The sequence below is a fragment of the Mauremys mutica genome, chromosome 4, assembly GCF_020497125.1.
Source record: "Mauremys mutica isolate MM-2020 ecotype Southern chromosome 4, ASM2049712v1, whole genome shotgun sequence".
Lineage (NCBI taxonomy): Eukaryota > Metazoa > Chordata > Testudines > Geoemydidae > Mauremys > Mauremys mutica.
The window spans coordinates 8,642,097-8,655,496 of record NC_059075.1 but is presented as its reverse complement, the minus strand read 5'-3'; positions in this window follow the sequence as shown (position 1 = coordinate 8,655,496).

Sequence of the window (13,400 nt, the reverse complement as noted above, 5' to 3'; positions counted from 1 at the left end):
AAGCTCAAGCAGGTCTTAAAGGAGTTCACACTGACGCGCCAGCTCTCCTACACGGGAAGCGCCCATTGTTTTTAATGGCACGCAGTGCGGAATTAAGCATTGCAAGGACTGCTCGGCTACACCCTGGCAATGCTGTGCTTGGCTGCCGGCAATCCCTCGACGCTGAGCGGCAGTATTCTCAGGACTAGCCTGAAGGCTTGAACGGCGGGAGGGCAGAATTGCACCTGGAACGTTGGCAGGCAAGTGACCAAGACTCAGCCCAAGAAAGGACTTCAATGGTGGGCCGCTGGTTGGAGCATCGGTTTCCCCAGGTACTCACAGGGTGCGCGATGAGAACCCTCGTCCATTGGCCCCACAGATCTCTTCAACCACTCAAGAGTGTGACTGTAAACCAGGCCAGTTGGGGCTACAGGGAGCAACACATGAAGGGGAGAGAACATAAGAACGGCCATACCGGGTCAGACCAAAGGTCCATCTAACCCAGTATCCTGTCTTCTGACTGTGGAACAGAACAGGTAATCAAGTGGTCCATCCCATGTCCATTCCCAGAGCATGGAGAGAGACTGCTAAGTACCCTGGGCTCCTGTCCCTTCTCCTGCCCTGTGCATTGGGTGGGAGCCAGGCCCATTAAACTACCTTGGAGCAGGTGCCATGGGGTTGGAACACAATCCCCCTCAGATAAAGGCGTGAGGTGCCCATGGGATAGGTCATGTAACAGTTTTATGACCAGGTGTGACTGAAATGCTCGTGCAACGTATGCGTTGTGAGGTATCATTTAAAAACTAAGAGCACACTGATCATCAATATTCTTGTGTAATGTACGGAGGAAATGCGTATTAAGAGTTATGAACATAAGCTGAAGCTATGACTACAATGTGTGTATAAGTCTGGGGAGGGGGTAAACCGGTTTCTCAAAGACAAAGGACAAGCTGATGCCTTTAGCCAGGTGTCATCAAAGTTGATTGGCCGTCACCTGTCACGTGGGCATTCTTTGTCAATGGAGATGGAGCTGCATTTTAGCAAACAACAGCCTTGAACTTCTTTCACCAACAGATGCCATGTCTCTGTCCTCACATCTGGAATAAGGTTTATCTAGGGGTAACCCTCAGGAAAATGCAATACAAAGAGTGACTGGACTATAAAAGTGAGGGGCAAAACCACCCCAATTCATCTCTTTCTCATTCCCCTAAGAAGACAAAGAAACCAGCCTTTTGACTTTGGGGGTAGATCCTGACCTGAGAATTTGGGAACCTTTGCTAAGGATTTTTACCTTGAACCAAGTCTAGCTTGCTCAGTTTTTGCTGCTAGAAAGTATTTTATCTTTATTTCCCTTGTAACCATTTCTGACTGTAATACCTTATACCTAGACTCACTTAAAACCTATCCCTGTGTAGTTAAATATACTTGTTTTATTTTTAATCTAAATTAGTCCAGTGCTGTGTTTAAACTGAACTGTTTGGTCACTCCAGTTAAAGCAGCAAACTGTTCAATATTGACCCTTTACGGGGCAATGGATCTTTAATCTCGGAATCCTGGAGAGGGCTGGGCAGTGCTTACCACACAGTGGGAAAATCTGGGACAGGGAGTGTGTTGGGGGGTCACCCTGCAAGTCGTAGCCAAGGCTGCTGGAAGCAGAGTGTGCTGCTGGCAGGGGTCAGAGTTACTGGCCCAGGGCTGCAGCAATAAACAGACTCCCAAGGTGGGATCTTCATACTGGTAGGCTGGCTGTGAGCGGTCCAGGTTGGGCGCTACAGCAGCATAACATTGTGAGGCACCCAAGGGTGCAGGGGAGGCGGTGACAGCCCCTCACTGGGCTGGATGGGCACCCCGGAATGTGACAGTAGGGGGTCTATAATGGCGATGCCCGATGACCCAGGAGGTCCCTTTGAGTCATACATCCCATGTGCCTGGGAACGGCTTCACAGTACAGTTCACAGGAGCCCTCTGGACACTGGCGCACTCACTCAGCAATTGTCTTTAACCCAGCCAGGACCACAAAACCCACAGCCAGACAGCAGCAGCAAAGAAGCCTGTTTCCATCCAGGCTGCCTCTGAAACATTTGATCCTTCCCCTGATCACAGGCACGGGCAGGAGAACGAAAGATGTGAGTGGGGTTTGGGTCTCGTCGTGGTTTGATACTCACAGCCAAAGCGGCGGGATGGGGATGGGGACGGGGCCTGGGATGCGCCACAAAGGTCCCTTCAGCCAGGTTCCCGTTGCTGCTCATCCCTAGCGCTTATCTAGGTCTCCAAGTGCTTTAGAAAGGTCAGTCTCATGATCCCCATTTTACAGACAGGGAAGCTGCCCTTGAGCTGTGGGTGCTGCAGGGAGGCAGAGAGGAAGCACTAGGGGAATGGCCGCCACGTCCTACAGATGCCAGAGAACCACAGGGAAGAGAGAGACTGACCCCACGGCCTCTGTCTGAGGCCAGCCAGCCTCCCCTCCCACCAGCATCACGGCTCTCATCTGATCTGTGTTATGCGGACGTCGGCAGGGAAGGGATGACTCGATCACGCTCGTTTGCCAGGAAATTAGCCGACAGGTGAAACACATTTGTAAGCAGTGGTGCAGGGACACTTTTTCACACACACCCCTGTCCACCCCCCACCCCTAGAGCTGGGGCCAGAAGCAGGGCCGTGGCTCTGGGATGGCGGGACGTGGACAGAGGTAAAAGGGCTGAGGCTGGGCCCACAGCTGGGGGCGGGGAGGGAGCCCCAGGCGTGGGGCTGGCAGCCGGGATCCCAAATGCGGGGCTGGGAGCAGAACTCTGGGCACCAGGCCGGCAGCTGGGCACCAGGCCGGCAGCTGGACCCCGGGCGCGGGGCTGGGAGCAAAGTCCCACATAAAACCTGGTGGTGCTGCCACCCCCCGCCCTCCTAGTTCCTAGGCCTATATGTGTCAGCCTCTCCATCAAACATTTCACCTCTCCCCATCAACGCTGCCGAACTCTTCCTCTTGCCAGCTCTGGGATGGCCTGGCCCCGGCCCTCGCCACAACACCAAAGGGACTCCACACACCGTGGGGCAGACCGTCAGCTGGTGTAAATCGAGGTCGCGCCATTGCATTTGTGCCAATTTGCACCGGCTGAGGATTTGGCCGAATGTGCCTGAATGACTTTCTGCCTGGTTGCCTGTTAGTAGTATCTGCAGGCAGCCTGGCCATGCTTAATAAACGGTGAGGTCATGTTATCAGGGAAGCAGTCAGGACACGGGGGCAGGCGCTGCTTGACGAACAACAGACTCATCGGACGCATCCTGAGCTGCGTGGCAGAAGCTGCAGCGCCAGCAGAAGCATGTCTGAGTCACAGCTATCACCAGCTCAAAATCCCATGTCAGGTTAATAGAAAGAACCCATTTTTGTGCTTACACATATTTTAGGGCCCTGCCCTTGGGCCCATGGAAATTGATGGCAAATCGCCCATAGCACTGAGTCAGGACTTAAAACTGCAAATTGATGGTTTATTTCATGTACAGTTTGTAATCGCTTCATAAACAGTGAGACAGGGAAACAGGAGCGGCGCAGATCAGTGGGTTAAAATAGAGAGGAAGACCCAGCGCCTCCAGGGGGCATAGGTACCTAAATACCGTTGAGGATCTGGGCTGAAATGACTAGGGGTCAATTTTCAAAGGAAGCCAAGTGACTTAGGAGTCAACATCATTTTTTCAAAAGTGACCTAGTCACTCTGGGTATGTCCGGACAGCCTGGGTCAGCTCGCTCCCAGCTGGAGGGGACAGACTTGGGCGCGCAGGCCTTGCACTCATCATCATCGTGTTCCTATTACACCTCTGGCGTGTAGGGCAGTGATGAAGCTCCTCCACTCCTATCTGTTTCTGGCAAGTCTTTCAATGGTTCCCTGGCTGTGCCCCAGGTTTTTCAGCTTGGCTTCCACAGCTCTTTGCCATGTTGCTTTCGGGCGACCTTGTTTTCACTTGCCTTCAGGTGGCCATCTTACTGCCACTCTGGTGACGGAATCAGTTTCCATCCGAAGCACATGGCCCATCGATCTCCAACGCCTCCTGGCAATGATGGTGCTCAGATCCTCTTGGCTCCACTGTGTCAACAGATCTTGATGTGAGATTGTTCTGGGCCAAAAGATATGGAGCATTTTTCTGAGTCAGGTTTTATGGGACGAAGACAGTTTGGACATGACATTGACCAGACTCAGCAGCTCACGGACATGCCTTTTGAGGAACCTGAATGTAACTGGAAGCCCATAGGACTTAGGTTCCAAGGGTACATCTACATTGCAATAAAAAAAACCCTCAGCACCAGCTCTCAGAGCCGGAGTCAACTGACTCTGACTTGCAAGGCATGGGGCTGTGGGGCTAAACACGGCAGTGTGGACATTCAGGCTTAGGCGAGCGTCCAAGGCCATGTCTATACTCGACATCGATTTAGCGGATCTGGGGAAGACGTGCAATGTTGATGGGAGAGCGGACTCCCGTCGACATCTGTAATCCACCTCAACGAGAGGCAGATGCTAGATCGTCAGGATCGACATAGCGTAGTGTGGCCACTGCGGTAAGTCCATCTAAGGGATCATCGACTTAAGTTATGTTATTTACGTAACTTAACTTAGATCAACTTACAGAATTAGTGTAGAACAAGCCCAAGAGGTTTCAGAGCCCAAGCTCCAGGCCGAGCCCAAATGGCTACTGACCCAGGCAAGTCTGAGTCAGCTGACCCAAGCCAGCGGCAGCCGCGCCATGGGGCTTTCACTGCAGTGTGGATGTACCCACAAGTACTTGGGAAAATTTTACCCTAGCACTGATTTTTTAAAACATTTTTAACTAAAGGGCCAGATCAGCAGCTGGTTTAAATCAGCCAAGCGACACTGAAGTCAATAGACCAGATTCCTCAGTGGTGTAAACTGCTGTTGCTCCATTTAACTCAATGTGCCAGGTCCCTAGCTGATGTAAATCAATATTGTTCTATTGGTGCCAAGGGGCCAGATCCCCAGCTGGTGCAAATCTCACTATGCCTGTCTATCCACACACAAAAAATCTGTCTATAAAATGCATAAAATAGAGAGAGCGATTCAGAGCAGAAACTACCTTTGACATCTCACCCAGTATTTGTAGCCAAAACCAGTGACATCATTAATGCTCACCCTGCCTAAAACAAAGGAAATTATTACATCGGGAACACACGGTGCTCAACTCTCCTTCAGGCACCCAGTGACAAAACAAATCAGATCATCTTAATGACTCTGTTCATAATTCCAAAATAACCCTGCAGGATTTCCTGACCCCCACTGGCGCAGTACAAGGGATGAGGAAGGATCCGGTACTGCAGGAGAGAAACAATAGGAGACGTTTAACTGTGTGCAGCTCTGTGGTTTCATTCTCAGCTACATACCATTAGTATTGAAAGCCACACACCAGAATAGTGTATTTGCGCATACGCACGCACGCACGCGCACACAATAGGATTCTACATTCTCTCTCTCTCTCTCCTGCTTGTATATATATCTATAAACCTCCAGAAATAATATTCTCCCAGGACGAAAGTTCAGTACAAAAATCACAGAGCATCGTACTAGCTTTGGAACACATGTTCTTTGATGCAATGATCCCTAAGCCATTGTCACCTGGCTGCACACCGGAGCCTAAGAATTAACTAACCCATGGAGAGGAACTAAGCTAGTGAGCCAGCCCGAGAACCTTTTCCATACACCAGCCTCCCAGTATTACAAGCGTTAGAATGGGTGGAGGACTGTCAATACAATGTATAATATCACCACCTAGAGGCAGAAGGAAAAAAACTAGTGTAGCCATGGTCTCCATTAGCCTTTGCACCAGGCTAGAGACCGCTAGACCCTTACCCCGTCCCCTGGTTCTTGTCAGGCAGCCAGAGAGCAGACGACCAGAAGGCCGACGTGCAGACAAGGTGATGTTTATTGGGGTTCGTGCCAAACAAACATATCCAGAGATCTACACGCCGGCAGAGCCTCTTTCCCAGCGTTCCTTTTCCGGCTCCGACGCCGCAGAGCATTTACCCCATATCCCCCTTCCCGGCTCCGACGCCCCGGAGCATTTACCCCGTAGCCCCCTTCCCGGCTCCGACGCCCCGGAGCATTTACCCCGTAGCCCCCGTCCCGGCTCCGACGCCGCAGAGCATTTACCCCGTAGCCCCCTTCCCGGCTCCGACGCCCCGGAGCATTTACCCCGTAGCCCCCTTCCCGGCTCCGACGCCCCGGAGCATTTACCCCGTAGCCCCCTTCCCGGCTCCGACGCCCCGGAGCATTTACCCCGTAGCCCCCGTCCCGGCTCCGACGCCCCGGAGCATTTACCCCGTAGCCCCCGTCCCGGCTCCGACGCCCCGGAGCATTTACCCCGTAGCCCCCGTCCCGGCTCCGACGCCCCGGAGCATTTACCCCGTAGCCCCCGTCCCGGCTCCGACGCCGCGGAGCATTTACCCCGTAGCCCCCTTCCCGGCTCCGACGCCCCGGAGCATTTACCCCGTAGCCCCCGTCCCGGCTCCGACGCCGCAGAGCCTTGCCTGTGTCCCCGTTCCCTATTCCCATCCCCTCCTCCTTAGCCGGCCCAATATAGCTGCAGTGCAGGCCCACAGTCCCACCCCTTTGTACCCCAGGAGAGGGTAAAGGAGTGTGGTCGTGCTGCAGTCAGGGACAGGCATTTCTTTGGTCTTTTAGTGTTTTATACCTTCCCCCCAAGCCCCTTTGCCCCTCCTGACTGGTTGCTTGACTTTGCCGTGAGACAGGGCTGATAAGGCAATCTTAACGTGTGCGCTGAGGCTAGGGTGACCAGATGTCCCGATTTCATAGGGACAGTCCTGATCTTTGGGGCTGTGTCTTATATAGGCGCCTAGTATGCCCAACCCCTGTCCCGATTTTTCACACTTTCTGTCTGGTCACCCTATTTGAGGCCTTAGCTACACTGCCACTTCACAGCGCTGCAACTTTCTTGCTCGGGGTGTGAAAACACGCCCCCCCCCAAGCACTGCACGTTTCAGCGCTGCAAAGCACCGGTGTTGACAGTAGCTGTGAGCCACTCCCCTTGTGGAGGTGGTTTTATTACAGCGCTCTCTCTCCCAGCGCCGGTGCCGCAGCGCTTTGACGTCGCTAGCGAAGACATACCCCGAGTAACAAGCTAACTGCTCTGATCTGCTCCCACTATACTAACAAAGCCATCTGACTAAGCAGAAGCAACATCGCAGGTTCTTTGTCCTTTGGTTACACATATTAGTAGAAGATTATCAAAAAGTCAAACCCAAAATTCTGTCCCAGGCTGACAGACAGACCTATGTACTAACAGAGACTATGCTAATGGCAGTAGTATTATTATTACAGGACCACGCCCACATTATGGTGAGCACTGAACAAAAGGCCGGTCCCCCTCCTCCCCAAACAGTTTCTGTTCCTTAGGTTGATTAGATCAGATCATTTTTAAACAGGAACTAAAATGATTAGTCAAATAGATTCTACTGTAATTGTGGTAGCACACATAGGCTAATATCTTTTACTTATTTACAATAACACTAACCATTGCACATTTTTTCCCTGCCTGAAGGCTCTGGCAGACAGCATTGTGTGGGTTTGCCGTGCAGTCACAGGCCCAGAAATTGTCTTGTTTAGATGACAATTGAATTCTGCAACAATGGCTGCAGCCACCCTCAAAAGGCTGAGATGGTGTCCTGCATATGCCAGTTCCGTCCAAGTTCTGCGCCGATATAATGGTAACAGGTGGGGCAGTGAAGTGACCAGGGCATGGCTGGATTTTTCATCAACATGTCAGTGTTTCTGTTTTTTGTACGGCTTCTGCCTGATGTCACAGCTTTAAAATGCGAGCATGAAAGCCCACCTCTGCCATAGGGCAGCAGCTAAATCTAGCAGATCCATTTCTGCTCCTAGAGGTGTATAGTTTGTAAATCAAATAAGTGTCCTCCCATTAATAACACATGGAAATTCCCACAGGTGCTGAAACTAGGGGTGCTGCCACACCCCCTGGCTTGAAGTGGTTTCCATTGTATGCCAAGTTTACTGTTTGGTTCAGTGGCTTTCAGCACCCCCCCCCACTCAGGGCCACCCAGAGAGGGGGGGCAAGTGGGGCAATTTGCCCCAGGCCCAGGGCCCCAGAGGGGCCCTGCGAGCTGCTCTGGGTTTTCAGCGGCACTTCGGCAGTGGGCCCTTCACTCGCTCCGGGTCTTCGGCGGAGGGTCCTTCAGTGCAGCGGAAGACTCGGAACGAGTGAAGGACCCGCCGCTGAAGTGCTGCCGAAGCCTCGGAGCGCCGCCCGGTGAGTACAAGCGCTGCCGCAAGCAACGGGGGAAAAAAAAGAAAAAAGCCGCAATCGGCGGCAGCTCTACCGCCGCCGTGTCGTTCTTCGGTGGCGGGTCCTTCCCTCCGAGAGGGACCTGCCACTGAATTGCTGCCGAAGACCCGGCCCTGCCCCAGGCCCCCTGAATCCTCTGGGCGGCCCTGCCCCCACTATAAAATCTGTTCCTGCAGCCCTGGACATTTCTGATTCCAGATAGAACAAGAGAGGCTGCGAATTCTATCAGCGCCGTTTTCTTCTGCTTTTGTTGCATTTCTGGGGGCGATGGCCACTGACATTTCATTCCCAGGTGGCATTCTGTGCGCTGTGGCTGGGTCGTGCAGCAAGTACTAACAGTAGTTCTAAACTGGGGTCAAAATGTAATCACGCCTTTTCAGTAACGGCTTGGCCTGCTTCAATGTCACGTTCCTTCTCTTCAGTGCTGGCCTAGCTTAACTGTATCACTGATTTATTATGGGAATCAAATTAAGTAGACACTTCTCATAACAAGCTCTTCTTGGGACATTCTTAGCATAGTCACTTTGGACACTGCTTCGTGCGGGGGTGCTTTCTAGCCACTCCATAAATATGCTTTTTATCCTGGAGCCAGCCCTCAAGGGTCTATAATTAAACAGTAAACTAGTTCCAAGACCCTGACTTGAGTGCCACCTGCTGGTAGAGCTTGAGGCAAATCTTATTTTTTTCTCGATTGGTCCCTTGGATGGCTACACAAACCCCTCTGTGTTCAGGACCGGCTGTGGCTGCATGTCCAGGCAAGGCGTCACAGTTAGCGTACAGTTTCCAGTCCCAGTGCCAGCTTGTTCAGAATAGAGGTGGTGCTGCTGATGATTGATGCCTCTCCTGAGAATTCCAGCAGTGGCATCCCTACTAAGCAGTTTAACTAGCCCTCAGCAGCCACAGTTATGGCACATGGCACAGGTCTGGCCTTGTAAAATTCTGCCTTGATTCAACAACCTCGTGTATTTCAACCCTGCACGGGTTCAAACTCCTTAGCGAATTTTTCACACACACAAGAGGGGAGAGAAAAGACCAGCAAAGATACAAAATGCAGCTTCTCTCTCTGGTGCTGACTCTCACCTGCAACCTCGCTGCTGGAAAATCCCAGGCCCAGCACATGATCTTATCAGCCATTCCGAGACCTGGCCAACCTGCATGAGCATCAAGCTGTTAGGGCATTGCTTTTAACGGCCTCTTTCTGGTCCCAGGCTCACAGCAGTGTTACAAAGGATGCAGCCGTGGCCAGCTAAGCCAGACTATGATTATTCAGAAGGAAATTGGCAAGAGAAAGGAAAGAAAATAAATAAGGTGGGGAAAGGAAAGAACCCATAGAGGGAGGGAGGAGTTGTGACAAAGTCTCACATCCGAGGCAGTATACAGGGTGTCAAGGTTCCCTCCCCACTCTGAACTTTAGGGTACAGATGTGGGGACCTGCATGAAAGACTCTCTAAGCTTATTTAGCAGCTTAGGTTAACAGTCAGCTGCCACCACCAAGCGTGTTTCAAATCTTAGGGGAGAGTCACTTGGAACTCTGCCTTTCCCCAAATATTTCCGAAGACCCTAACCCCACTTTTCCTGGGCAGATTTGAGACTAATTCCTCCCCCCCCACCCCAAGTTCTTCCAACCCTTTTCCTGGGTAGGCTTGAGAGTATCCCCTCACCAATTAGTCCTGGTGAACACAGATCCAAACCCCTTGGATCTTAAAACAATGAAAAATCAATCAGGTTCTTAAAAGGAGAATTTTAATTAAAGAAAAAGGTAAAAATCATCTCTGGAAAATCAGGATGGAAAATAACTTTACAGGGTAATCAGGTTCAAACAGCCCAGAGGACCCCCCTCTAGTCTTCGCTTCAAAGTTACAGCAAAACAGGGATAAACCTCCCTCTAGCAAAGGAACATTTACAAGTTGAGAAAACACAGATAAAACTAACACGCCTTGCCTGGCTGTTACTTACAAGTTTGAAATATGAGAGACTTGTGCAGAAAGATTTGGAGAACATGGGTTGATGTCTGGTCCCTCTTAGTCCCAAGAGCAAACATCACCAAAACAAAGAGCACAAACAAAAGCCTTTCCCCCCCACCCCCGCCCCCAAAGATTTGAAAGTATCTTGTCCTCTTATTGGTCCTTTGGGTCAGGTGTCAGCCTGGTTTCCTGAGCTTCTTAACTCTTTAAAGGTAAAAGGATTTTGGTGTCTCTGGCCAGGAGGGATTTTATAGAATTGTACACAGGAGGGCTGTTACCCTTCCCTTTATAGTTATGACACGGGGCTTAGCTAAAACCCGTGAAGGTGGTGATGTCATCTGGGTCCATCTCTCTGGCCTGGTCTGGTCAGGTCATCTCTCAGGATTAGAACCAAGAAGGTCCAAAGGTGTTATGGGGTCCAGGAGATGGTGGGTTGGCAGACAGGATGGTGAAGCTCGCTGCAGCAGTTGTAGCCAGCGAGCATCTTCTTCTGCCTGCTTTTCCCCCTCGAGTCTTTTCTTTTCACACCCCAAAAGGGAGTGATGTGTGGAATAGCCCGGCCTCTCGTTATTTGGTTCAGCAATTAGGCCTAATTTCTGACTCACCAATGTTGGTTAATTGATTTCTGGTCCTGAGCCTATCTTGTTTATCAGGGATGGTGATATCAAGTTAGGCCTTTTGCTCGTACTAATTCAGTCTGTCTCCCTTCTGCGCTCTTTCTCAGCCACATTTGTTGTTACAGGTTACTGGAATTTTTTTTCCCCACTTTCCCGCACTTAAGCTCCCAATTAGCATAAATGTGTAGGCCCAATTATTACAACAGCTCTTAACCAAGAAGCATGGAGATACCCTTCAAGTAACAAAAGAAGGTCCTTGCAAGTTGGTCAAATTGCCCCCAATGCCTAGGCTCTCTCACTATTGGTGGAAGCAGATCTTGTGACCTCTGGGAGGCACCACATTGGTATATGCTAGTGCCAAGTAAGGTGAGATTGTATTATCATTGGTCCATATGGGAGAGCAACTGCTAGTATCTGGTATCCAGTGAATACAGAGAATGTGGATTATCAACTCCCCAGTAACAATACGCATTTAGTAAAGTACATGCCTAAGAACTGTAATCTCTATGAGGTAAACCATGATGGAGAGTGCACTTTCCATTGCTGAAGGGAAAATGTCATAACTGTAAATCTTGGCATAGTTACTGAAGAGAGAGCTAATCCTTGTAGTTTTCCTTGAACTCGCCACACTGCTCAGGTTTTTCCAAGGGTCTGTCTCACACCGGGGCATGAGCTTTTGTTCCATTTGTGCTGCAATTTCTAGGCAGAATACCTCTTGGTTTCTCTTCTGCGCTGATGGAACGGGAGCACCACTTGGCTCAATGCATTACTAGCTGATGATCTGCGAGCTTAAAGAGGTGATTTGCCAGGAAAAAGCCATAACACTTTTACTGAAAGGATAAGAATATATTTTAGGTTCCTGATGGCTATCAGCTGTCGTTTGCTGGGTATTGTTCACAAAGGGAACCAAACAAAAGCTGGGTTATAGGAAATACACAGGGCCAGCCTGTTGTTTTTTTTAAAGATGGCCCTCTTGCAAAAGCACAGATGCAATTGCCTGTGCATGCTTTTCTCCTCAGTGCATGATAGATAGATAAGATAACTGGAGATATACCAATCTCCTAGAGCTGGAAGGGACCTTGAAAGGTCATTGAGTCCAGCCCCCTGCCTTCACTAGCAGGACCAATTTTTGCCCCAGATCTCTAAGTGGCCCCCTCAAGGATTGAACTCACAACCCTGGGTTTAGCAGGCCAATGCTCAAACCACTGAGCTATCCCTCCCCCCATATACAAACTGAGCACTTGCTTCTGAAAATAACAATCTCATTGTCATACTGGACATACAATACATTGGCCATGTGTGCCTGATAGCTCAATAAAGCCATTGTAGTCAATGAAAAGTAGGAGCGATTGGACCTGCATCCCTATGCGCACAACCAGGCCTACTTTTTTAAAAAACAAAAACCAAAACTGGCTTTAAAAAGTCTTTGAAATGACTAAAATACGATGCTTGTGTGTTGAAACATCCTCTGTGATGGTGGTACAGTCCTTTAGGAAATGACTTGCACAGTGGCAAAAACTCTCTGGATTTTATTGCAAGTCTTGTGATATTTGGTGTTTCTCTCCCTGCCCCAGCTGCTGGACTCATGAAAATACAATAGACTTGCAGCTTTCACTTTAAAAAAAAGTGAGTTTCTAGTTCTCAGAGTGGCCGAGAAAAGCTTAAGAACATGAAGCAAGTGCACCTGATAGTGTCACAAACTGGAAACCAATTAAACAACCCCAAATGCATCTTTATTTAACTCTTGTGATGTGTAAGCCAATCTCATGCTGCTCGACTGTTTGGGATCAACAGCGCTTCTGCCTTCAAGTGGAATTATCTGCACAGACAAAGGTTGCCAGGCCCTAGTGAGTGGATTTTGAAAACCTAACGATATAGACCATATATTTCTTTAGGCCCAGACCCTCAAAGGAATTAGGAGCCTAACTAGTTCAATGGGAGTTAGACACTTAAATACCTTTGAGGATCTGGGCCTTAATGCTTGTTTGGATCCTTTCAAGGCACTGTGAGACTTTAGGCTTCTGGCTTGTGAACTTCTCTGGGAGATGTATACCCTCCTCTCCAGCTTGACTAGGAAATATTTATATTTTGTTTGCCGCACACCTGTTTTTTCTAACACCTCCCTTTCCTCTATACTTAAATTATATTTGGCTTCTTGGCTAAAGATTGGGTAATAATTTCCAGAGAGGCAGACATGTTCCAGATGCTCTTCTTCTTTCATAACTGAAGTAATGTTATCATAAGCCCCATTTCCCAAGCTCCAGATGGCCACCTGAGTTGCTGGAGATCTTTGTCCAAGGGCTGCCAGATTTTCCCAGCAACTTTATTAAATTATAGCAGGTATTTAGTTATCACAATTTGTCCGAGAGTTAGGCCCCCATTTGAGACATCTTCTGTGTGGATATAACCTGGTTTTCCTAGGAAAGATTTACTGATGTGAGATAGGTGAAAGGATTCTGGTCTTTACCTAAATAGCTGCAGCATATTGAGCTGTTTTATGTAGTCACGATACAGACCTTAAATA